Source organism: Camelus dromedarius, chromosome 3 (genome assembly GCF_036321535.1).
Source record: "Camelus dromedarius isolate mCamDro1 chromosome 3, mCamDro1.pat, whole genome shotgun sequence".
Taxonomy (NCBI): domain Eukaryota; kingdom Metazoa; phylum Chordata; class Mammalia; order Artiodactyla; family Camelidae; genus Camelus; species Camelus dromedarius.
Window position 1 is genome coordinate 7612663 of NC_087438.1, and position 27458 is coordinate 7640120.

Sequence of the window (27458 nt, forward strand, 5' to 3'; positions counted from 1 at the left end):
GACCCAATATTTGAATCACATTTGATATTCTTCCACCAGCAGAAATAAAAATATATACTGAATATAATTTCCCATCTATATGTTTCATGTTGATAATCTAAATCGTAATTTATGGAAAGTCAAGATCTCTGGTAGCAAATATGTGTCATTCACTTAGACTTCACCAATTTAAAATTTGTAATCATTTAGACTGGAACTCAACTGATAATTCTCTTGTTTAGCAAACATTGTCTTCAAAGTTTATGTTGATATCTTCAATACGGAAGGATAACTTTCAAATTCAAGACGCAATCATCAAACACTCTAGAAACCACATTTTTGCTCATAACTCATAGGGTAATTGCAAATGGGTCTCAGGAAGAAATAAAAGCAAGGTATCCCAGGAAATATTTTTTGCAATAATAAACTTTTTCAGTAGGCCTGAATTGGTGATACTTTAATAGACAATTTCTTGTATAAATAATTCTACATTCTATCATTCCAAATGATCTGACCTATATGTGGCTCTGCCCTAGGTGAATAAATCTAGCTTGCATACAATCACAGAACACTTCTCTGCATGTAGAACTTTTCCCCAGTTACTCAAGAAGGGCACAAGTAATAAGGTAGTTCTCATCATGTTGAAATATTCATTGAGCAATTTGTGCCTGGAAGCCCTGGTGTAAACTGTAAAGTGCTCTATCAGGAGTAGTTACTAGTGATTGTTACAGACAGGTTCTCTCCCCTCGGCATCATTCTTTCCTAAATGCTTCTTCTGCAGAGTTACAAAGATGGAGTTGGGTCATTTCTAACTAATCTCCCTAAACTTCCCTTCTTTTTGTCTTTCTTTATTATCCAGCCCCTTGACTTAATTCTTTTTTGATTAAGCCAGACTCCCAATACTCCTACCACCTCCTAAGGATAAAGCTTTTCTCCATCTGCTACACATGAGTTGGGAGACGTGCTTATTGGGGAAAGTATCTGGTGTCCTGGGAGTATAGGAGAGGAGCATTAAAGCTGCTCTGGGGGAAAGTGGAGAGAACCGGGGGGAGGAAGGGCATCGGGGAAGGTATTTCCAGATGGCATGATCTTTAGACCAAGAACCTGAAGGGTGGGTACGTGTGGGGTTGTGTGTTTGGAGCAGAAAGAGCTGTGCTTATGACACCTCAGATGAGCCAGGCAGTGACGCTTCTCATTGGCTGCGTGTCGGAATGCCCTGGTATAGCAGATATCTGCAACGACAGTGATGCTGTGTAACAAGTAACCACACAACCCCAGTGGTGCACAGCAATCAGTGATGGCTGCCTGTGCCCCTGAGGTGGTTGGAAACAACTCTGCCAGATGTAATTTAGGAAAATTATTCACAGTCTTACAAACCCATGTCCACAGCCAAGGACTATGTGCCCTGCAGGAAGCACAGCAGGGGAGAGGGCTGGCTCTGGATTCACACACTTGAGTGCAAAGCCTGACTCCCACATCCGGGATGCATGGTCCTGGGCAGGCTATTTACGTACCTTATCTGTGAAATGGGAATAGAAATAACAGCCACCTTGGAGAATTGTTCTGAAGGTTAACTCGAGATAATACATGAGAAAGCTGGGCACACAGCCTGGGCCACCGTTAGCACTCAGTAAGTGGTGGTCTGAGGCTATGCCAAGTTGGAGAGTGAAACTATTCATTGCTCTTTATTAAGCTTTTCTCTGTAAGTTCTTTAGAGAATTGGTCATTGAGAACAGTATCAATAACATCATAGAGAGCATTAAAATTCACAAACTGCCTTCACATACCTTCTTTGATCAACATAATAATCTGGGTGGTAAATAAGGATGAGAAAATTGAGGTTCGGAAATGTTAAAAGTTTCATGCAAAGTTATTCAGCTAATATAGCTCACAGATGGAATCCATCTCCTGGCTGGGTTGTAATCATACGCCAGATGTTCAAATAGTTAAGTTTAGAGAGTGAAACTCCAGAAATGCACACGCTAACTTTCCCTTCAAAATCCCCCACAAAAAAGTGTGGGGTGCAGGATGAGACAAGCTGGGTTCACATCCCGACTGCCCCGAAGAACGTCGGAGGCTCGGAGGAGGTAATGTAGGGGGAATGACTTTCTGTATTGCAATGTACCACGCCATTCGTTGTAAAAACGTAGTCCAACTGTGTTTGTTCTAGTCTTAGCTGACCGACATGATATGGCTTACATCACAACTTTTAACTTCTTAAAGGTTTGCAAAAAAATTTGAAGTTTCATATATAAAGAAAGGTAGACTTAAGAAAAAAACCTATTATTTTATTATATTTTATCTATTACTTTGACTTCTTAAATATGATTAGTCTTTTTTTATTGCTGTATATTTGATTTACAATGTTGTGTTAGTTTCTCGAGAACAGCAAAGTGATTCAGTTATACATGTATATATTCTCCTTCATACTGTTTTTCATGATGGTTTATTATAATATACGGAATTTAGTTCCCTGTGCTGTACAGTAGGACCCTGTTGTCTGTCTATTCTGTATGTGGTACTCTGTATCTGCTGACCTCAAACTCCCGATTTATCCCTACCCCCACCTCCCACTTCCCCTTTGGAAACCGCAAGGTTGTTTTCTACATCTGTGAGTTTCTTCCTGTTTTGAAAGAAGCTCGCGGATATAGAAAGGTAGATGTTTTTAATGACATAAGTCAACTAACGTTTGGAAGGAGCCATTTTTCTGGCTCAAGGTATCCTTGCTGAACTATGACAAGTGTTTGCCGCAGTAATTGGGCTTCATGCCACTTCAGGTTGGGGTCAGGGTGGAGTCAATTAAAGACTCACATTTTATTAGAAGACTTCCTTTCTTTCTCGAATTATTGAGAGAGAGAGCGTGTGTACAAGACAGTGAGAGGCCATGCGTATCCCTTCCACATCTCTGAATTCTAACCTTCCTGCCAGTGGAAGCCCCAGTCCCCCTTCTCTGTCTCACCTCCTCTATTCACCGTAGGCGGCAGCGGTCTTTTCTTCCTACCAACGCCTGTCATTTCCTAGTGGAGCGGCACCTGTGACACTTCCGTGCTAGCACCAGGCAATGAGCAGGCGCTGTATTTTTAGGTAACAGTTACAGTAGTATATTGAGCACTTACTTTATGCCAAGTATTGTCCTAAGCATCTTACTCAAATAAGCTCATTTAACCTTAAAACACTCCATTAAGTAGGCAAGAATTTGAAAATATAAATGGAAATGTTTTCACTTCCTAACACTATTTTAAAGGGCTTTGAGCCTTACTGTGTTCTTTTGGGGTGGTGAGTGGAGGAGTGATGAGTTTGAACCTTGGATGTGTAGGCGCAGGGTAAATGTTTAAAAAAAATATTTTTCTTTTTTTTGTGGAGGGAGGTAATTAGATTTATTTCTTTATTTTTAATGGAGATACTGGGGATTGACCCCAGGACCTCATGCTTGCTAAGCATAGCACTCTGCCACTGAACTACACCTTCCCCGCTGAGGGTAAGCGTTAAGTGTTAAATTTACCAAAGGAAGAAAACATTTCCCATCTTCACCATCCCATTTCATTCACAACATTTTATTATAAAATTTTTCAAATATACAGAAAGTGAGAAGAATGGGGAGAATAGCACAATAGGATCTAAACTCTAAGCTCAACAATTGCAAATATTATATATGTATATATGTGTGTGTGTATATAGATGGTGTTTGCTGAATCATTTGAAAGTTAGTTGCCAATATCTTGACATTTCATCCCTAAATACTACAGCACACATCTCCTTAAAATAAGGGCAATCACTTACGTAACCACAGTACTGCTATCACAGACAAGAAAATTAACAATCACATTGAATATGGCTTGTCTTTCTCTATTTGACCAGCAAAAAGACAATAGAGAAAAACATTCTGAATTTGAATTCTAACAATCTAGTATTCTAGATGATCTGCAAATATTATAGTCTTTCTTCTTCCTTGGAAAGCATTTGATGCTTTGATGGGGAGAAAGACCATTTGTTAATACTTTGAAAATTGGAATTCACTCTTTTAATGAGGTAAATATGGACATGCCCATGGTGTGACTCGGAAAATTAAGACTGAAAGTTATAAATAAATAGTTTTGGGTCTATAGATTAGAACCCTGGTCCCCACCTCCCCCCCCCCCCCACAGTCCAAGTAAACTTAGGGCCAATCAACGATTCGCAAATGCAGCCTTTAACCAAGGGATTTATCAGTTTAATGAACAAGAAATCATACACAAGTCCAAAATGTAACAGTTAATAGACAGGACTTCAACCTCCATTTTTGGACTGTGCACCAGCTAAGGATCCAATTACAGCAGTGAGCTAGTGACAGATTACGGCTTTCTTTTTCCATTTATGAAATAAATCACTATTTTTGCTGACCACAGAGAAGTGTAACTTTAAGAATCTTGAAAAAAATAACTTGTAAACTTTGCTTCATATTTATTTCCTCCAAGCCAACGAGCACTCTAAGTCTTCTCTTGTTCTTTTTAAATTTAATTTTATTTTCTTATTTGTAAGGGGAGATCATTAGGGCTACTTATTTATTCACAATTATTATTTTTTTTAATGGCGGTTATGGGGTTTGAACCCAGGACCCAGTGCATACTAAGCAGGAGCTCTACCACTGAGCTATACCCTCCCCAGCGAGACTTCCCTTGTTGATACAGTTTTCTAATATACTAGAATTTCCTTCAAGTATTTGATTATACTTAAGTTGCCTGACAATTTTGCTTGAACAACAGGACATTTCTTTTTTTTTATTTTGACAATAATGATTAATATTAGCTTATCTCTGACAGAGGTAATGTTTGCTTCTTCGTTGCTCAGGTATGGAACTGTATTTGGCCATTCCTAGTTCTTATGGATAGCGGAAAATGTTATGTAATATCTTATACAAGAATATATAAGTAAGCAAGAAATATTTAATAATCATATTGTGTTAATATTGGAGAACGTATGAGTTTTTGCTGATGGAGAGATGAGTAGTAATGACAGCAGAAGTGTTCCAAAAGGAAATAACAGTCTTTGCTAAGATGCTTCCATAAGATGTGAAAGTTAGAAAGTAGCAACTAGATTTTAAGTGCCCTTAAAATATCTGATACAAAACCAGGCTGCTATGGGGTGAACTGTGCTCCCTTCCTGGCCAAAATGACATGTTGAAGTCCTAAGCTCAGTATCTGAGAATGTGGTCTTTTTTGGAAATAGGGTCTTTACAGAGGTAATTAAGTGAAAATGAGGTCATTAGAATGGACGCTAATAAATTATAGCCAGTGTCCTTATAAAAAGAGACACACACACACAGGGAGAACGTCATGCGAAGATGAAGGCAGAGATCAGGGTGATGCTTCTACAAGCCAAGGGACAGCAAAGATTGACAGCAAGCCACCAGGCGCAACCTCAGAAGCAACCAACTCTACTGGCAACTTAATCTCAGACTTCCGGTCTCTGGAGCTGTGAGACAGTAAGTTTGTTGTTTAAGTCGCCCAGACTATGGTACTGGGTTACTGCAGCCCTAGGAGACCCATACCCAGGCCAAGTTTGGACTGTGAGGTGTGATGGACATTTATTGTTTTTGCCCCCAGCATTCTCTCCTTGCCCTGTGGGAACCTTTGTCCCGATTCTCTGATGATGCATTTCTGAGGCCATCTTGTTCCATGTGTAAGCCAATCAGCACATTTCATTCTTCTGAACAGAGTGATTGGCTTCCTGATGGTCACATGGCACCAATCCCACCCATCGTGGCTAAGGGTATTCAATTCCTAGGTTTTTGCTGTTATCAGGGAAGCAGACTTGCTTTTCCTGTTGGCAGAATGTGTGGAAGGATGACGCGGCTGAAACTGTGGCAGGTATCTTGCGAACACACAGGGTCTGAGCATGGACCCAATATCAAGGAAGCAGCACCAAGAAATCCAGAGATAGCACTTTATCCCGGTGAAATTACTTGACTTGAGCCTGGATCAAACTATACCTGAGGCAAGAGCTCCCTCTGGATTCTTCAGTCTTGTGAGCAAATAAATTCCTTTTCCTTTTCTTAAGCTGATTTGAGTTAGGGTTTTTGTCACTTGCAGCAGAAAGAGTCATAACTAATACAGCGATGGAAAGTTGGGTTTGAGGAAAGGTGCCAGGCGGTCTGTAAGATGAAGAGGCTGAGTTACAAACAGAGACAGGTTCTAAAACTCCAGCAGGTACGCTTTCTCCTTTCTTTGAAATCGTAGAACACTTTGCTTGCACAATTGATGTGACATATATCACATGTTGCCTTGAATTGCAATTACAGTTCTTGTATGGTGGGTACAAATTGCATAACCATAATACTCCCGTGTGCAGACGTGAAACTTTCTTTATCGTTTTATAATTGAGCTTAATTTACTCACAAGCCCTCATTTCTGCTCATGGCAGAGAACTTAATCTTGCCGATTCCAGGCAAATCTGTCAGTCCTGCTTGAAAATTCAGTATCTTTTTAGGGGAAATACATGGTTAATTCAGGCTTTCTAATCCCTTTACCCCTCTCCTTTCCCTGGGGGGGGGGGTATCTATGTTCTAGCAAGTGTGGCCATGACACAAAAGGTCTGGTCTGGCAGCCTCTGTGGGGATCTCTGTGACTGACCCAGAGAGCTGGGCTGTCAACACTGCTGGTGCTGTTGTCACCCAGGTCTTCGCTCAGCTTCTGGAAACTCAGCCTGGCCCTGCATCTAGTCCCCAGCTCGGCGGCCCACGGGGTCCCGTATGGCAGGGCACAGTCTTCTCCACACCATGCATCCTGCCTCTCAATTCTTAGCTCTTCTCGGCTCCCTAGGCCAACTTTGGGGGCTCCCTTTTCTGTACTCCCAGGACCAGTCCATGTGGCTCAGGACACTTGAGGAGTCAGCTCCCCACTAGATGCTCAGACAAGTCTGCCCTGCTCTTGGGCTGGGACCCTATAGGGGAGGAGGGAGCTTGGTTCAAGAGGGGCCTCAGAGCCACGCCCTCCCCTCCCAGGCTTGCTGTCCCCTCCGGAGCTCCGCCACCCCCGCCCAGGAAGGGCTGTCTATCTGCCCATATTCTGGGGACGAGCTCTCTGCTCTGGGTCTCCCCAGGCTGGGCTCTGGATGTTCCTCGGAACAATAACGAAAGCTTTTCCTCCCTCGCCTGTCTGGATCTTACAAAGGACACGCGGGGTTTCCAAGACCACGCCTCTGCCCTGGATTCCCAGGGGTTCGCCCTGGAGCTTCCCAGGGCAGAGTCTGGTGACTTGGAAGGGCTGCCGTTTTGGGGCCAGCTCTGCCCTGCAGCCTCACAGCCTGGTGACGGTGGAGGAAGGCTTGCAGGGCCCAAAGAAAACGAAAAGGCAGAACTCCTGGAAAGGAAAAGCGCCTGGGGACTATTTCACAGCGGGATCTGGCGCCACGAGCATCATGGCTGTTCCTCCAGGCACAAAAGGTGCCCGGACTGGCTCCCCCTGTGGGACAGTCATTGGTTGCTGCCCTGGCTGGCCCTTTGACACTCTTTCAAGGGCCAAACTCCACCCACTCGACTGAGAAACAGGCCAGGAAAAGGAACTTTCCAGGCTGTTTGAATGTTCTTTTTCTTTAGGTCAGTTGGCCCATAGTGATGACTGGTCTTTCCATCTTCCAAAGTTGGCTTTAGCACTGTTGGCAACTTCCTGCTCAAGGGAGGGACAATGAATTCCCTGGAGGTTGGCTGGGGGCGTGGTGGCCCCTGCGGCATGCTAGCTCAGCCTCAGGGTTGTGAGCTGAATTCTGTTCCCCTCAAAAGCTATGTTGAAGTCCTAGCCTTTGATGCCTGTGAAAACGACCTTGTTCGGAAATAGAGTCCTTGCAGATGTAAGTAGTCAAAGATGGAGATGAGTGATACCAGATTAGGGTGCCCCCACCCCCACATTCAGTGACTGGTGTCGTTATAGGAAGAGAAGAGGACACAGGCACACAAGGAGAAGGACACACGTTGATGGTGGCAGAGACTAGAGTGATGGGTCTCCTAACCAGGCAGCACTGAGGGCTGCTGGGACCAGAATCTAGGAAGAGGCGAGGAAGGATTCGTCCCGAGAGCCTTGGGTGGGAGCACGGCCCTGCCACCACCTTGATCTGGAGCTTCTAGCTTCCAGACTCGGGAGAAAGTTTCTGTTGTTGAAAACACCCAATTTTTGCTCCTTTGTTACAGCAGCCCTGGAAAAGGAGTCCACCCAGGACCCACTGCCCTTGCCTCGGGCCTGGGGCCAGACATCCTGAAGGTTTGTGACATTCAGGGAACTGGGGGGGCTAGAGAGAAGTGACCCGCCCTAGGTACCCTTTGCCACACTGGTTCCCCCGCTGCTCTGAGTCCGGGCTGCCGGTGGCTCAGAAACGCTCTCTTCTCTGAGAACTGCCCCCTGCCCAGGGAACAGAAGCTGCTGCCCGCCAGGAGGCCTGGCCACATCCCTGGTGGGGAGGGCAGCCCACAGCTGCCGACGACACGCGGACAAAAGCGGCTCTCCCGGCCTCGGGCGGGCCTGGCTCTGGGCACTATTTGTGCTCCCAGTTCTCGGTGGGGTCAGGATGAAGGCTTTGCCGGAGCCCACGCCCCTGTTTGCGTCTCTCCCTGGTCCTCCTCCTCTCATCCTTCTGCAAAGTGTAGCGCCCCTTCCTCCAGGCTCCGCTCACTCCCTGTTTCAGGCTCGGCTTCCAGGGAGGAGGACCCAAGGCACTGGATCCTGACTCCTGTGGGGCGGAGACTTCCTTCTCTGGAGGCCCATCCTGGGCTGGACAAGGCACAGACGGGGCAGGGTCTCTCACACGCTGGCGCTAGGGACCAGCTCAAGAGCTCATTTAAACACAGCATCCTGGGCCTAACTCCAGAGATTCTGACAGTATGTCTGGGGTGGAGCCTGAGAACCGGCATTTCTAACAGGCTCCCAGGTGCTTGCACTGCTTGCTGGTCAGGGACCACACACTGAGACTCGCCGGCCTAGGATCTCATCACATTTGGTCGAGACTGATGGCTTGAGAGGGCAAGCGTGCTAGGAGAGGTTTGCAGAAATTAATTTGCACTTGGGATTTCTGAGGCTCGGCAAAGAATGGAAAAAGGTTGTGTGATGGGTTGAGGGTTGAAGAAGCCAATCTGGAGTGTTCCTGAGGGTTGGTCAGCCCCTTGGTCTGCACCTTGGCTCACAGGAGTGAACAGCTGTGGGCAGAAGCCCCGGGACTATCGACCTGGAGGTCTTCATGGGACAGAGGGCTCCCCAAAGCCATTCTCTTGGGCAGAAGAGACAAAGCTTGGCTCAGAAAAGAGGGGGGCATTCTTTTGTGTGCATGTATGTCTGAGTGTGCACCTACGTGTGTGTGATACACACGCCGTCACAGCTTGTTGAGTGCTTCTGCTTTGCCTGAGCGAGGCAGAGCCAGCCAGCCAGCCAGCCAGCAGCGGCTCCCGACACAAAGGCCGAGGCCGCCCCACCCGACACACACACAGATCATCATTTCTGTTTGAATTCTTCCTTCTTCTGTGCAGCAATCTGCTTCTGTAGGAGAGCCCTCGCCCCCTCGTTTGGGGTTCTGGCCAACTGGGGGTTTGCTGCTTCCAACCTTGCCCTCCCGCCCAGCAGAGCCCAGGGTTTCATCCGGCTCTGCCTCTTCCGTGTCGGTTACATGGAGGGAAGTTTTGTGCCTCCTCTGCTTTCGTGTTCTTCTCACCTCTGTGACCATTTGTTTCTGTGGCTCCAGAGATTCCACTTCGCCGACGGGGGATCTGAATTCCGCTGATTCTTTTTGTTGGCAGACAAACCTGGGCCCAGAGCAGCCACCCCTCTGCAGCCTACACGTTGTTTGTGCAGCGCCATCTGCCGGCAGGTGGCAGGGTGGCCATCCTTCCCGGTTTATTTGAGGAGCGCGGCAAGCGCTGACCCCTCCCGTGCGCCGTCCCCTCTCACAGTCACAAAGAGAGGCTTTCGGTTCCGGGGTTGAGTTCATCACATTCCTGTTTCCGGCGAGTTCTCATCACTGTCTGAGCCGTTCCTTTTCCACCAGCCCCCTCTCCCCTTTCCTGCCTCCAGAGGTGTTTACATCTGCACTAGATGCCAAAGTGCCCCACCTGGACCCCTTCCCAGGTGCTGTGCCTGACCTCCACTGTTGCGTGCTGGCTGCTGACAGCCCCAGCTGTCCTGTCTCCGGATGGTGACACTCGCTTTTACAGCAGGAAGCCTCCTGGATGGGAGTTCACACGCCCCCAGTGTGGAGGGACCCCAGCCCAAGACTGTCTGCTAGCGGGTACAGAAGGCCAGCCGCTTGCCTCAAGCTGGGGTCCACGCCGGGATGTGCCTCATACCCCACAGCTCCAGGGCGTTTTTCTAGACTTTCCTTAAGCCCACTCCCTGGCGGAGCTTCCTTCCCTGCCCCGTCTTGCTTTTTTGTGAGTGTGTGTGTGACTTGCTTTATTGCAGCACCAGCGTTGTTGCTCTGGTCTGGAACCAAACTTGCACTGTCTGTGAGGTGTGCTGTACTCTGCTTATTAGCCTTCCTTTGGGATCCAGATAGTTTTATTATTGTTGTTTTTTTTTTTAAAAATTGAAGTATAGTTGATTTACAATATTATATTAGTTTCAGGTGTACAGCATAGTGATTCAGTATTTTTACAGTTTATACTCCATTAAAGTTATTATAAGATAATGACTATAATTCCCTTTGCTAGACAATATATCCTTTTTGCTTATCTATTTTGTACATAGTAGTTTGTATTTCTTAATCCCATACCCGTAAAATGTCCCTCCCAACTTCCCTCTCATCACTTGTGATCACTGGCCTATTTTTGATATCTATGAGTCTGTTTCTGTTTTGCTGTATACATTCATTTTTTTAGATTCCACACATAAGCGATAACATACAATATTTGTTTTTCTGTCTAACTTCTTATTTCACTAAGCATACTATTCTCTAGGTCCATCCATATTATCACAAATGGCAGAATTTCATTCTTTTTTATGGCTGAGTAGCATTCCATTGTATGTGTACACACACACACACACACACACACACACACACACACACACACCCCACATGTTCTTTATCCAGTCATCTGCTAATGGACACTTCATTTGCTTCCATATTTTGGCTATTGAAAATAGTGCTGCAAAGGAAAATATAAACAAAACAAAAAGACAACCTACAGAATGGGAGAAAATATTTACAAATGATGTGACTGCAATGGGCTTAAGTTCCAGAATACTGAATTACTTTGCTGTACACTAGAAACTAACATAACATTGTAAACCAACTATACTTCAATAAAAAAGTAAATAAATAAAAAATAAAGTAATCTGCAATCAGTGACACCTTTACTTTTTCCTTTCCAGTTTGGATTCCTTTTATTTCTTTTTCTTGTCTGATTGCTGTGGTGAGGACATTCAATACTATGTTAAATAGAAGTGGCAAGGGTTGGGCCTGAGATGGCCCTGTCTCCTTTAAGCATTCGTTTTTCCCTTTCTGTACACTATGACACTTGCCCCAGAAGTGGGGAGTGCTGAAGCAAGTGAGGCCCACGTGGGCTCTTGGCTCCTATCAGCCACGGAGGTCCAGTGCATCGCCCGTGCAGGCATCCACAGCTCTGTTCAGACACAGCCTTGGGTGCAAGTCCCCTTTGTTCCTCACAGCCAATCAACCCCCAGCCTCTGCCACCCCCATCCTGTTGTGGAATCGTTCTGCAGGACAGGTGGAGCCGATGTGGCCTTTCAGCATATATCATGGGGCTGAGCTCTGGTGGAGCAGACACCATCGGAGATCTGGGTGGCTTTTGAGGTGCTGCTTAAATAAGTGGCCAACACCATCCTATGCAAGCTCCGCTGTGGGACTGGGTCACTTCTGCATCCCATAGTCAGGTCTTTTCCCAGATTCAGTGCTGCAGCATGATGTGGAATGAGTGGGGCTGGAGCATTCTCTCGCCAAGGCTGGGTGCATGGGGAGGTGGTTGCAGGAAACCTGGCAGCCTCTAGAGCAGACCTTTCTGCCCTTTCTTGCCCTGCCTTGGGGGCAAGTCTTCCTTGTGAGCAGAGTCCCAGGTTTCCCAGAGCCATTATATTAGTCCCAGCAGTGCTCCAACCAACCAAGAGGGCTTGTCCACTCTTGGCTCAAACTGCTCACTCCCCAGGTTGGATCTCCACTCCAGCGTAATCTCCCTTTTCCTCTACGTCCCCTCCCAGGGGCACAGGTCCCAATCTAATTGCTTTTCCTCTTTCCATACTTGATTTTGTGTGTATCTTGCTTGCAGCCTTGTTGTACAGAAGTCTTTGTGTCAGTCTCCAGTTAGATTTCAGTGAGAATTGTTCCACACGTGGATGTATTTTGATGTGTTTGTGGGTGGATGCCTCATCCTCTCACTCTTCTTTATCTGAATCTCTGCCCTCTTCTGCTTTCTCACCCTCCTTCTCCTGAAAGCCCCTCCTCAAAGCATCATAGACATCTGTTTTTAGTTTTGTTTTTCTTTATTTTTTTTTAATGGAGGTACTGGGGATTGAACCCAGGACCTTGTCCATGCTAAGCATACACTCTAGCACTGAGCTATTCCCACCACCCACCAAGCACCATAGACGTCGGGCTCTTGTCTCGGGCTCTGCTTCTAGCGGCCCAGATTTAGATGGTGTCTGCACAGAATGTGTGGTGTTGCTTTGTGTGTGTGTGTGTGTGTGTGTGCTGACTTGGAAAATGTTTCCTATGAACTTGTCCATTCACCTGGTCTGCTGTCTCGTTCTGCCCTGTGCACACTCTGCTGTGTGTGCCACCACATTTTCCTGGGCACTTCCCAGATGAGAATGCTTTGATTGTCTCTTCTTCCACGTGGCCACAGGCGAGACCTCGGCGGACATCCTTGTTCATGGTCCTTGGGATGGATGTGACCATTTCTCTGGATGGACAGATAGGAGTGGATTCTGATCCACAGACTTAGCTTCATGGAGTCCTACACACGGCTGCCCTGGGTTTCACTGGTTCCCCAGGAGCTGCCTACGCCCGGCAGCAACACACAAGTGTTCCCATCTCCCCGTATCTCCAACACTGGGGAGGGGCTCCCCTTCCATCTTTGTCATTCTGATGCTGATTTGCCATCACTGTTTTGTTTTCCTTTCCACTGCAGCTTTCAGCACCTCTGCCTGTACCTTGTTGGTTATTGGTGCCCCCGGCACCCCCTCCCCAGCCTTTTTCAAACCATCTACTATCTTTATTTTTAATTTAAAGATCTTTGTTGTTTTATACAGTTAAACTATCTTCTCTGAGTGGCCATCTGTCTCTTTTCCTTGTTTGTGACATCCTTCACTGGGCAAAAACCCTTAAGTGCTGCTGCCTTACGCTCCCATTGTCACAGGGAGATTCCGATGAAACAGCTCATCTATATTTCACTTGCTTTTTATTGCAGTCTTCCGACCAGGATGCAGGCATGAGTCCACAGGGACCTGGGTTAAGGGACATTAGACTTACGGAGGCCTTTTTCACATAAAATCATGCTCACTTTTCATTCTGACCCCTGATCCAGCCTCGGCACCCTGGCCCTTTCTTCCATGAGCTCCAGTTCTTTTTCTGGAGCTTTTCAGTCCCTCATGAACAAGGACCGCAGTGGGCCACCCCTGAACCCTGGAAATGCCTCGATGCCCTTGAGCTGCACAGAAAACACGTTCACATGCCACCCCGGTCCCCACACTACAACGTAAACAATATAAGCGTGTTCCTCGACAGACCCTCCTGAGAGGACATTTTCATCTTTGTGCATCTCAATAGGTCCCCAGTCACACAGTGTCGCTCTTACAGTAAGCGAATAGCATTACAGCAAATGTTCAGGTGGATACAAAACGCAGAACAGTATGATCCACATTCCATGGGCTGAGAAGCAAGGTGTGGGGTCCTTTGGGGACTCCTGGTAGGATCTCAGCAGATGATTAGGTGCCCTGGTAAGTCGACGCTCTGAGGATGGAGAATTGAAGGGATGACCGTGGCTTCCCATATGAGTACTTACGAGGACCCACGGGGTGGGGCCCCGAGGGAGTGCGCACAGATCCGGGTCCTCTTTTGTCTTTGAACAGGTAGTTCTTCTTAAGGCTTAAACCTTAGAAAATGTCCAAAATGTCCCTGAGCTCAGTACTCTTGAGTTCCAGCTTGTCAGGAAAGTCTCTGCAAGTAGAATATCTGAGGTCATGGAGAGGACCCCCCCCCCTGCAGTCCCGGAAACGTGATGACTCCAACCTGATGACACAAAAGTAAAGGCTTCTTCTGGCCTTTCAGCAGCACGTCTCTGGCACGTTGGTCTTTCTGGCCCCGTATCTTCGATCTCCAACTAACGCTTACTCCCATCCCCCCTCTTCCAGGTAGCTGCCCCCACGCCCCGCGGTGTGCTGATTATGACGGTGAATCCCAGTAGGGGTCGTTCCTCTCCTTTTTATATAGTCAAGGTGCATCTGTTTGAAGGCAGGCAAAAGTTTGATTACCCATATTAGGACCCCAGTGAAGCTTAACAAGGGAAGTCCACAGGTTCTGGGATGCCCCCTTGCTCCTCTGATTCACTGGAATTGTCACTCTCCCAAATTCAACACGGAAAAGAGGTAATTTTGTACCAGTGTGATGCTCCAAATAGTTGAGTACCAACCTATTTGTTGTATAGGCATGTTTTATAGGTTTCTTAATAAAAATGGGAGTTTGTACCCAACTAAACCACACACTCTTCTAATATTGGAAATTTTAAATCCACCTTTACCGTAACTGCGTTAGGATTGGTAAAGGTTAATAGCCTGGCAGAACTATTTTTTCAGAGCCACACTGTTTTTTCCCTTCTACTCTTCTAGGTTGTTGCAGACTGACTTGAGAGTGATTCTCCTCCCAGGGCTGTTCTTAGCAAAGTAAGTAAATTTACACATTCTGCAAGAACCCAGGGCTTCTTGAGGAAAGTGTCTTCTGTAAAACCCAGGAGGTCCGCTAAAATGCAGACCCCTGGGTCTTGGATTTCCAGTGTTGGGGGTGATGTGGAGATCTGCATTTTAGCAAGCATTTCAGGATGGTTTGAGTACAATTAGATCAAAATCTATTAATTCTCTGCTGTGTTCCAAGTGAATTCATTTGTTATCTCATTTAATTCTGTAACTGCCTGTATGGGAAGTATTTCTAACCTTATTTTATAGGTTTGGCAATGAACGTTTATGATCATCAGCTGTCTTAAATCCTGGGGTGCTTGTAAGAGGTGAAACAAACTTTTCAAATCTGTGTCTGTCCATCTTCAAAGCCCTCAGTCTTAAGAATAAAATCTACAGGTGAGTTGGGAAGAAGAGAAGAAGCAGTTTGCTCTTCAAGGCAAGAAGGAGTTTCAGGCATAAGACTGAGTGTTAAGGACAGCTTTGCTTCCTTCACCTGAAAAACTGAGGAGTCCCAGAGCGAGAACCTTGCTGATAATCTGTATCTGTCAGGAGAGGCTTAGTTAGCTGCTGTGACAAACATCCCCCCCACCACCACCAGAATAGTGAAATCACAAAGGCTGATTCCTCACTCATGCTCCATGTCCATTGTGGGTTTATAGGGAGGTTCGGCTCAACATAGTCATTCAGGGACCTGCAACATAGTGTTGCTGCTCTGGAAAATTTCCATTTACTGTGAGTGAGAGAAAAAAGCACTCAGGAGGATCTTGAACTGGCAGTCACATGCTCCTGCCCAGACGTGACACTTGTCACTTCTGTTCAGAACCTATTGATCAGAGGCAGTCACCTGGCCTACTCACGTGCTTGTGGGAACCAGGAACCACACCCTACTGTGTTCCCAGAAGCACCAATGACCAGTTATGACCACGCCAGAGCCCCTATTCAGGTAGGGAGTAGGGTGAGGCAGTGAGATGGAGTCATCAAAATTATAATATTTTATTCATCATGAATTATTTTTTCACATTTGTTTTTATTTTTGAAAAGATTGCATTAAGAAATTAGTTATCTTGATGACTGAGTTTTTTTGGAGCACTCCATGAAATTTTATAGCAAGTCTCATCCTTGATATAAATAGAGGATAAAACATATCAGAATTTTATTTCCTTTTTTTTTTTTCTTTATCCAGTCACCTATTCATTGACATTTAGGCTGTGGTATATTTATACAATGGAATGCTATTCAGCCATAAAAACTGACAACATAACGCCATTTGCAGCAACATGGATGCTCCTGGAGAATGTCATTCTAAGTGAAGTAAGCCAGAAAGAGAAAGAAAAATACCATATGAGATCGCTCATATGTGGAATCTAAACAAAAAACCAAGCATAAATACAAAACAGTTTAACAGACTCATAGACATAAAATACAAACTTGTGGTTGCCAAGGGGGCAGGGACAGACTGGAATTTCAAAAGGTAGAATAGAGAAACAAGATTATACTGTATAGCACAGGGAAATACATGCAAGATCTTACAGTAGAAAAAAAAATGTGACAATGAATATACATCTGTTCATGTACAACTGAAAAATTGTGCTCTGCAGTGGAATTTGACACAACATTGTAAACTGACTATAACTCAATAAAAAAAAGTTAAAAAATAAAATAAAGTAAAATAAAATAAGAATTTTGTTTCCACATTAAAGCCCTAGAGAAAAGCAAGATTTGTCCCTAAATTAAAATGTTTGCAATATTTAGAGGTAAGGGTATAGTTAACATCTACATAAATATTGGCAGAGAAAGAAAACAGCGAGAAACACACTCTTAGGCTGCAGAGAAAACGCAAAGGTCAGTTGGAGACGGAGGTACCCAAGGTCCAGGCTCTTTGTCCTCACCGTGTAGAAAATCGTTTTCTGTTCGGCTTCCCCAGTGGCCTTCCAAGTACATTATGAAGACAGTTAAATCCCGCATCCCAGGACCTCAAGGTTTTCAGTGACTGGGCTAAGGTTAATCATTGTGAATTGAATGAAACAGCTTATTCAGGTAAAATCGATTGAAATCTTAATGAGCGAAAATGGAAATTTTGGCCACCAGTCTTCACTTTCTTTCCTGAGGAACGCTGTTGTGTAAGATTTTTTTGAAATACTACAGGAAGCCCGTGGAAGTTTCTATAAGACGTTAAAGAAGCTGATTTTGGTAAAGTCCCAGGAAGGATATTTTCCATTTATGGAGCTGTGAACATATAGCAATTTTACTTACTTTGATACTTCTTGTGATTTTTCTTTTAACCGATGTCTTCTAAATTTTGTGTCTACGTGGATTTCACATGGATGTGAATCTATAAAATTGACCCGGATTCTCTCTCAGCAGTAGAATTGATCTCCTTTTCCCTCTGTGCCTTGTAAAATACATCTGTGAACTTTCTGATGAAATTGAAAAGAGAACTTCTTCAAAGACCTGAACTATTTGCTAAATGTGTTTCCACTTTGAACATCAGTAGAATGAACACCTAAATGTGGGGTGAAAATAAGAGCATCTTCTTGACCGTGACTTTGCTTTAATCTTCAGTATTTCACATTCTGTAGGAAACCCCTTCATTCCTGAAGCATCCCCACAATGGATACGATCGCTCCGTAATCATCTATGAAAATAAGAAAAGCCCAGGTTTTTGAGAAGCTCTCTTTACAAGATTCTTGATGCTTAATGTGTTATTCTCTGAAGAACGGTCTTTGTTATCTGAAATCAAGTTTTCTTAGGCACTCATTCCTAGGGTTCTTTTCTGCATCTCCAGAAGATTGCCTTGACAAACAATTTTTTCTACAGCTAGAAGTCACTTAGCGCTACATTAGTGAGTCACAGCTAGTTGGCTGCCTCTTCCCCATTGCCCCCCTGGCGATAATTAGGGTCACAGACAGGTTCATTAATATCTGTTCCCTAGGATCAGACCTACTACCAGGGATCCCTGAGGGCTTATGGAGAAAAAGTCTTTAAAATTGTAATGATGAGTCTTACTCTAGAAGGATATTCCTTCCAGGTAAAGGAAGAGCACAAAAGAATAGGTTCCCGACTTGGGTTACCAGTTATCAGGGAATGTGTCACTGACACCTGGACAGGGTTTTGAAGGATGAGCAGGAGTTCTTTAGGAGGGAGGACCCTCTTCCTGCTCTGTGAGCCCATGATCAGAGACTTGGCATTCCACAGCTAAGGTTAACCTGTGACCTTCAGATGATGGCCCCGGGGCCCTGTTTTCCCTTGCTCTTAAACAGAGATAGAAGTGTTTGGATGTTTATGTCGCCCCCGCTTCCCACAAGGATGGCTCCTAGTACAAAAGCCAGCTTCCTCTGCTAATCGGTGGACAAGCCCTAAGGGACAATGTGCGCTTCAGAGCCCCTCTTGGAGTCAGATGGAGTCTGGGACGCTACCTGAAATTGCATCTTTGCTTGGCTTCTGCAGCTCCCTGACTCCACCCACCCAATGATGGGCGTCTGTGGCAACACACCTCCACAGACCCCTTGTGCCTGAATCCTGGGAGAAGCACGCCTCAGGTGGTGTCCGTCAGCTGCTGCTTCAGAGATCATAAATATTAGATCAGATGAATTTGTACTGCACGTGAAAATAATTCCTGAAGCGCAGTGTTTGTGTTAGTGATTTCATTATATTCTCACTTTTAAAAAAAAAATTCTCACCTTCTAGTTGTCTTCCAAAGCTGGCCTTGAGAAACCATTGTTAGCATTGCCTTCTCCTCCTGCTGGCTCAACAGTCCCCTTAATAACTTTCCACGTGGCGGGAGCAAGGGCGCAAACATGAATAGATTACTCAGATCTACACGACAGACCCTCCCTTTTCTGTCTTGGATTCACAGCTTTCACTTGGCCCGTTGGGGTTTCTCTAGGGCTTGTATCTCATCATTTTGCTCACTATTGCAGGGTTATTCATTTCATAAACCCACCTCCTAAACCCAATAAAACACAATTTCTTCAAAGCAGCCTTTTGTTCTCATTCTGTGAATATGGAAAAAAAAAAAAAGGTGGAAAATCATGAACTTCTCATCTCAGAGACTTATTTCATCTTTTTGGCTCTGGCCCTCAGAGATCGGGGGCTGAGTCAGACAGAGGCTCTCTGCTCTTTCTGGAGTCTTCCACCAATTACGTTAACATCCAGGCTGCTATCGCGTGTGGCTGGAGGCCGGCCACGGGCTTGATTTACTGCTCTCCTTCGCTGAAGCCCATTTGCCCCGGGCTCAATAAGCCATAAAAAATAGCTCCTCAGTCAGCCTGACAGCCCCTGCTCTTGAGGCGTAAAGTCAATGGGAAAACCCGCAACAGGATGGTCCATTCGCGTTTGACTCTGTTTATCTGGAGGAATAATCATCAGAATTAGTGACCCATTTTAGGGGAAGGTAGGTAGAAACTCAAGGAATTGATAGAATTTCCCTGGGCTTAACACAACAAATCCCCTAAACTTCCCCCCCTCCCTCCCTTCCTTCTTTCCTTCCTTCCTATCTTGAAACTGACTGTAGCTTCATAACTGGTGGGGAGTTTGGTGTGACTTCAGAAGTGAACTTACAAAAATTTAAAAAATAAATTGGCAGCACGACTCTGTCTTTCACAAAAGCTATTCTGTGCCACCGCCTACCTCCCGGGAGGCGGGAGTGCTGAAGGCTCGCTTTTTCCGGAGAGGAAGGTGCTAGTCTTTCAACTGCAAACCACCTGACTTTGGGCAAATTGAATCCCGTGCATCTCAGCTGTCTCGGACGCAGATAGGCGCCTAGTGTGAGTCCCACGCTGGGTGGTGGAAAGGAAAGAGATGAGGTTCCAGCGTGGAAACTAGCACATCCCGACTGCTGGATAAATGACTGTCGTGATTGCCACTATTAGACACACTTGCATACACAAAGCAGCTAGGGCTGGGAAAAGGAAAGAAGAAGGAAATCTTTGGGGGAAAATGGGATTTTTTAAAAAATGTAGTCTTGGAAGAGGCACTGACATGATTTCTTTGAGACTGTGGTTGGAGAGACCTGTGTGTGTGGATGTGGGTGGGTGGGAGGGGTGGGGGTGACCAGCAAGAGTGAGATCAGAGGGTCATGATTGTTCTGATGGCCTGTACCACCTCCAGGTGTCATGCGTCAACAGTTCAGGGGTGTTGGGGCAACCCCCCCCTCGGGTACATGGACTTCCCCCTAGCGATATGCCCAGCTGAATTGGACCAGGGGGTGGGAGCCAACATTAACAGCAGCTGTTTCATCTCAAACACAGCTTCCTCCGCAATTCTGTTCCTCCTCCTCTTCCTTCTCCCTTCCTTTTTGTATAACCCCCTAGTTTAGGGAACTGTTCTATTGTAGAAAGTAGAGTCAGCAAGTGCTCATTGGAGCATATTAAGCAGGCAGTCTTCCTGAGGCCAAGGATACAAGTTTGTTGTTGTTTGTTTTCTTCCTTTCCTTCATCTATCTATCTATCTATCTATCTATCTATCTATCTATCTATCTATCTATCTATCTAGTTCTGTCCTGTCTGCAGTCAGAGACTGGTACTTGAAAATGCAGATTATGTGATGCGGTCCTGTCTGAGGATTTAGGGTGAGTCTTGTTTGTTTGTTCTTGGTCTTGTTTTTGTTTTATTTATTTATTTTTTTGTGAGTCTTGATGTCTTGAGCTGGAGGCAAGAACAAAGACCTGAGAAGATGAAAGGATACCAGAGAAGGAGCTTTGTTCCCTGGCAGAAGCCACGTTAAAATGAAAACTTGTGCATAAGCATCGTTGACATGTGCATGTTCTGATCCTCGTGCTGAATGTAAGAAGTGAATTACTGGCAGAGTGAATTTCTTGGCAAATTTCTCCCTTCTCTCCTTCTCCACCTGGCACATACTTCTATACTTCCCTTTTATAAAAATCTGAGCCTTTCCAAAAGGGGATGTCATGGAAACTCACAGGTCCTCATTCTTTAGGGAGAAATTTTCAAATATTAAAAACTCAGGAGAGAGAGAGACATGACTTAAAAATTAATTACCAAGAAAATGGTAAAAATTCACCACTAGAAAGCTAGAAAGTCTGGCTTTTTAAGCCTCTTCCTTTCCTAGATTCAACTTTAAAAAAAGAGAGAAAAAAACACGGTACTTGGAATCTACAAGCTAAATTGGGGGGGAAATCCTAGAGCATTTACATACCCCACTCGCTGCACTTGAGAACATATTTTGAATAAATGTAGGTATTGCATCTCTGGATAAATTTGCATTAGGGTAAAAGATCATTTAGGATAACTGTCATCACTGGGCAATTATTAGCACTCCTCCAATTGATCTATTCTATTTTAGAAATGCACACTTGCTTAATTCACACATATGTGAAAATTTTGCCACTTATTTCTCATTAAGTCATAGTGGAAAGGTAATAAACCGAGGAGATCTCAGTGCGAGCCCAGAGGTGATTTTAGTTGATATTAAAAAACAGCCTCATTAAGACCCGCATTTACTAACAATCGACTGCATCACAGATGTTGGTGGAGGTCTGATCTGGTGTTACAGCCAGGGTGTGTGTGTTGATTTATGAGCCTGTGTTGGATTGTCTCCTGAGCAGAGAAATTGTATTCAGCTGAAAAATTCAATCTCAAAATTCCAAAACTTCCTACCCAGAGTCCAGTAAATGTCAGTGGTGGAGGTAATGGGCCATACAAATAAAATCCCCATGGTGGAAACGTGGGCAAGCCTGGTCCGTGATTTTAGTTTACATTAGATGCTCGGGTTCTCCACATGGCAAGGCTCTGTCTGCGATATAGTCGTGTCTTAGCCAAGAGTGGACTTTTTCTTTCCCATGTTTGGAAATCTTATGTATTAATTTCCTATAAATGTTGTTAGTCCCACAAATGTGGTAGCTTAAAGTGATGCAAATGTATTCTCTTATTTTTAAATTTATTTTTATTAATTGTTTAATTTTTTATTGACATCTAGCCAGCTTACAATGTTGTGTCAATTTCTGGTGTACAGTATAATGTTTTATTCATTTGTATATATGTATATATATAATATATATATATATATATTTCATAATGGGTTACTCCAAGATATTGAATATAGTTCCCTGTGCTCTACAAAAGAAACTTGTTGTTCATCTATTTTATATATAGCAGTGTGTATTCTCTGTTGGGTCTAGAGGCCAGACGTCTGAAATGGGTTTCAGAGGGCTGCAATCGAGGTGTTGGCAGGACTGCACTCCACCTGGGAGTTCCCGGGGGAAGAGTCTGCTTCTTTGCCTTTTTCAGCTTCTAGTGGCCACTTACAGTTCCTCTGCTTGTGGCCTCAGGGCTCCTTCCTTTATCTTCCAGGTGCATCACCAATCCTGCTTCTGCCCAATCTCCCTCTGCTTTTCTCTTTTAAGGAAACGTGTGATTACCTTTAGAGCACACTCAGCTAGTCCAGATCATACCCCCATCTCATGATCCTTAATTTAGTCACTTCTACTCCTGAAGGTACATCCACAAGGGCCAGGATTAGAAGCTGCCTATCTTTGAGGGCCATTTTTCCGCCCACCACATCTTCTGATGCAAATTATTAAATTTGATGGGAATCACCACTGTATCCTTTTTTTTTTTTTAAAAAAAAGTAATTATAGAACATTTTACATCTTATTTAATTAAATCTTTTAAACTAAGAAAATAATATGCTCGTGTTAAAGAAATTCAAGCAGTGCAAAGTGTGTGCAGTGAAATATGAGTTGGCCTTCCACCCCTGGCGAGGGTGGCCTCGGTAGCCAGGTGTCACCTTACTCCAGCCCCAGGCCCTTCCCCAGAGTTAACCATTTACCTGTTTCCAGAACGTTTCCACAAATGTACTACACACTTTTAACACATGGAAAATTCTATACATGTTGCTCTGTCCTTGAACTTTCCGATTCCTTTATCTTGGCCTTCTTTCCTCATTAACACACCCAATTTCATTTTATTTCTTTTAACTGTTGTGTGATATTCTGTTGAATGGAGGTAACATATTTATTTAAGCATTTCTTTTTTAAAAAAATTAAACATTTAGATTATTTCCAGGATTCTCTCTGCCATCACAGTGTCACCTACAGTATTGTGTGCATATTTCTTTCCATATAGATCAGTGTTAGTTTTTCTTATTGCAGAATAGCATTCCATTGTATAAACGTATCACAATTAGCTTATTTTTTTTCTCTGGTTGATAGACGTTTGATTGTTTCCATTTTTTGGCTATTATAGATAAAGCTGTGATAAAAATGCGAACATAAACCTTTGTGTGAACATATTTTCCTTTCTCTTTGGAGCACGCTAGGAGTACTGGAATTGTCGCGTCGTGGAGTTTGTGTGTGGCCAACTTCAGTAAATCCCGTTCATGGAAGAAATTTTCCCACAATAAGGTATGGGGAAGTCATTCCAGCTTCTACCTGATTTAACTTGAGCTTTAGGCTAAATAAAGCAACCTGTTTGTGGTCTATTGAATGTGCATTGTACATCTGCTTTAACCATTAAAGAAAAGAATGCATTTAAGACTCAAAATGGAGTAACTGTGGTTCAGGCATTCAGAATGGAGCTGGGTGGCCACTGGGGACATGGTTTCAGACACATTCCTGTATTACTGAGAACTTGAATTTTCTGAACTGCATCAGACTCAAGGACTCCACCCGCCGTTCTCAAAACACTGTCCGCTCCCAGCTGCCAGCTGCAACCTTATGGTCTCAAAGTCTCCCCTTGTAACTGCAAACACTTTGGACCCCAACAAATCCTTGCTTAACCAGCCTCCTCACTTCTTGCCAGCTCTAATCCTAACTCGTGACAAACAACTTATGTAACTGTGTGTTTTTTTGCCTGTATAAGCCTCCCCCATTTTTAAGTCTGGGGGGATGCAATTCAAGTGCTTACTGAAGCTGTGTGTCCTGAGCTGCAGTCCTCAGTTTGGCTCAGATAAAATTCTTCTCTGTTGCACTTATAGATTGTTCATTGACACCGTCAAACAGTTTCCAGAGGTGGCTGGAATGAGTTCACTCACCTCCCAGCGCTGTGTGGGAGTCCCGACCGTTCTACATTCTTGGCATCACACCCCTTCTGTGTTGGCCATTCTGGTGGGTATGTGATAGTATTTTCTACTTTCAGTTAGCATTTCCCCATCACGAATGAGTTTTGAATGGCGCTTCATATGTTCATTGGCCATTTGGTGCTCCTCTTAATGAATGAGTTCGCCTGTTCACATCTTTTTCCTATTGTTCTGTCGGTTCGCCTGTCTGGTGCTTACTGAGTTGCAGGAGTTCTTCACACAGTCTGGATACAACTTCTTTATCAGGTATATGCACTGGAAATATTACCTCCCTCTCTGTGAGTTCTTATTCACTCTCTTAATGTTGACCTTCCACAGACAAAAGGTTTTCATTTTAATCTCTTCCAATTTCCCAAACTTTTCCTTGATGGTCAGTGTGTTTTTGTGTTACTTTATGAAATCTTTGCTACTCTGAGATCAGATGAGTAATCTCTTATGTGACTTTCTGGGTACACAACCACCTGAAATGGGTTTTTGTGTGTGTGTGTGTCTATGTAGAGTCTGAGGGCCTAAGATTCATTTTTTAAAAGTATGACTATTCAATTGACCTAGCACCAATTATAGAAAGGATCACCTTTTTCTTATGCCTCTGTACTTCACCTCTGTCATAAATCAAGTGAATGCACATGGGGAGGTCTGCTTCTGTACCTTCTATTCCATTTCACTGTTTGTCATTTGATTTAGGGAAAATAAAGAATTGTGACTTTTTTTTGCATCTGAGTGCCTTGGAGCAAATGTGTGCCATTAGGGTAATTCTGTTGCGGTCAGAGTGTGTGTAAAGGGTATTCTGAGTGCTCTTCTTCCCTTCGGTAAGATCAAGGGTTTAAGTCAATCATAATTAGATCCCCTATCCTTTTTCTGGGTCTTAGGAGGAAGTAAGCCAGTAACAGCTTTGGGGTAGAAAGTCCCATGAGAGGTTCAGCTGGAGAGAAATTCAGGGGGGCCTGTTTCAGGAAGGATGAACTTCCTCCGGTGGGTGTTGGCCTGTTTCCACAGCATTCCTCTTCCTGCTGGGTCTCATCCTGTCTCTCTCCGGCTCAGGATAACCTTGATGTTTCTCCAAGTCTTCTTCAGACCCCATCTGCTCATTGCTGTCTGGGCTCCCGCCGGGCCCCCTCCCAGGATGGCCTCCCCACTGCTTTTGGTCTCTACAAAGCTTTTCCGCAGTCTGATGTCTTTCAGAAAGTCTCTCCTAATCCTATCAGCCCTTCCTGACCTTCCTCGCCTCTGAACCCTGCATCTGCTATTATTTCTGAATCACTTGTTTTGGCCTTTGTATCATGACTATTACGAAGGTTCTTGTCTCTCAAGCTGGAAGCCCAGCTCTGAGGGAAATCAAAGTCCCTTTCTGACCCAAAGCAGGTGCCCAATAGCTGTTGCGTCTGAGATGGAGGGAAGAAGGGGCCTGGAGGGCAGCTGGGAGGGACCTGCCCCGGGATGCTGAGAAGCAGGAGGGCCTGCTGCCTCTGGGGGACTCAGAATCCCCTGCCCCGCGTTGGATGCCTGGTGGTCCTAGTCCCCAACTGTCCTAAACCCTTGATTCATGTTTCCAAATATTTGAATCAGAAAAGATGCCAGCTCTCACACTGGGCAGAGCGGGTCACGGTCAAGGCATGGGGAAGGCCACGTCACTCCTTCTGAGTCAGAACTTTGTTTTGTTTTTTAGCTGAAAATGGAAGCATTGCTGACATTCTCCTTCCCAGCTGAGAGCAAGCCTGCAGCCAAGGAGGCTGTCAGACTCTGAGGGACGGGCCGACACCGTCTCCAGGCCGCTCACAGCCGCGTCATCCGCATAGACAAACGCGCACACCTGCTGGATGAGACGTCCCCTAAATGGATGTCACGCAGCGTCAGTGTGCTGGGCCTTCGGTGCACCGTCATGATGAACTGCGCGTGCCGGCGACATACTAGAAGAAGCTGTTGGGTGCCGGGAAAGAGGGACAAATATGGAAAGATGTTCTGGTTGTTTGGGGATTTTTGCTGCTTGCTGGTGACAGATGTTTTTGGAATATTGTCCCCAGGTCTTGACAGATGTTCTCCACTTAACTTCCCCGAGGCTTCTGGCAGAATGGCAGGAGCGATCTGTAGTCTGTTTTCCCTTCTTTAAAAACATTTCCTGAGACTTGGAAAGTTGAAAAAATAAATGTTGCCACCCCAGTCTCCTCTTATTTGGTGACTTCTAACAAGGGTGCAGTGCAAAAAAAAAAAAAAAAAAAAAAAAAACAAACCTGATCTGGCTTTGGGGATCCCTGGGATCATCTGTAGTCGGATGTCTGCTAAGCATGGGTCTTCTGTCTACTATAGGGGCATTTCAAGGAACCCATTAACCATTTTCTCCTCAATATCCCTTGGGTCCCAAGCAGAAGTGAGTGGAAGTAGAGTCATGTGGCAAAACGCATTTCTGATAACAAACCTTAGGGCTCAATTGTCTGAGCCTCCAGTTCTCCCCAGTGCTCTGTGCGTAGAGAGGTACTTCACCCCATGGGGACCCCAGGCTCTGCAGGGCTTCTTTTTTTATTGAAATATAGTTGATTTCCAATGTCTGTTAGTTGCTGGTGTATGGCAAAGTGATTCAGAGATATACTTTTTCATTGTAGGTTGTTATAAGCTATTGAATATAGTTCCCTGTGCTGTACAGTAGGACCTTGTTGCTTATCTATTTTATATATAGTAGTTTATATCTGTTAATCCCAAACTCCTAATTTATTCCATCCCACCTTCCCCTTTCATAACCATGAGTTTGTTTTCATGTTTGTGAGTCTGTTTCTGTTTTGTAAATAAGTTCATTTGTATCATTTTTTTTAGATTCCACATATCAGTGACATCATGTGATATTTGTCTTTCTTTGTCTGACTTGCTTCACTTAATATGACCATCTCTAGGTCCATCCATGTTGCTGCAAATGGCATTATTTCATTCTTTTTTATGGCCGAGTAGTATTCCATTGTATATATGTGTGTGTGTCTCTATATACATATGTATATCCCAGCTTCTTTATCCATCATCTGTCCCTGGACATGCTCAGGGTGGTCTACCAAGTGGTGGCATGAGTATGTGACTAACAAAAGTAGGCCCTCAGAGGATGCTGCCTGTCCTTAAAAGCAGAAAAGGGGGTCTTTCAGACAAGGGAGAGGCTGATTGGAGTTGGGCCAAATTTGTGATGTCACAGTTCCAGCATGGTGGACACAACAAGGCAAGAGGTCTGAAGCAGCCTGGGAGAGGAAATGAATGTTCTGTAAGCCCCACAGATGAACCACTGTTTCTCCGAGTAAAGGGTTCCTACCTTGGTGAGAGCCAGCTGAGAAGTCCATTGTTGGGATTTACGGACTTTCAGGAAGTTCCTGAAACAACAATAGGGTAACTCACAAACTGATCTTCCTGGGCAAGAATTTCCTGGAAAAGTGAAGTCCTGCTGATGTGGAGTGTTGAATAGTAAAGTCGTATTAGTGGGAAGCTCTGGGCTGAAGAGGGTTCCAGTTCTCACACGCTTTTCTTACAATTCTATAATCTAGGGGGAGGGAGAGGGTATGTATCTTGTCCTTGGTTACTTAAGAAATATGGAGGAAGGGAGGAACGGCATTTCTC

The 27458-nt window shown here is 44.7% G+C and overlaps 1 long non-coding RNA gene across 1 annotated transcript; it reads left to right on the forward strand.

Annotated features, from left to right (window-relative positions):
• Positions 1-1950: 1950 nt before the first annotated feature.
• Positions 1951-25988, forward strand: LOC135321042 (uncharacterized). The gene is made up of 5 exons (XR_010380454.1): positions 1951-2066; positions 14772-14825; positions 23107-23199; positions 23772-23905; positions 25540-25988. It is a non-coding gene; the product is annotated as an uncharacterized LOC135321042 (long non-coding RNA).
• The last annotated feature ends 1470 nt before the right edge of the window (positions 25989-27458 follow it).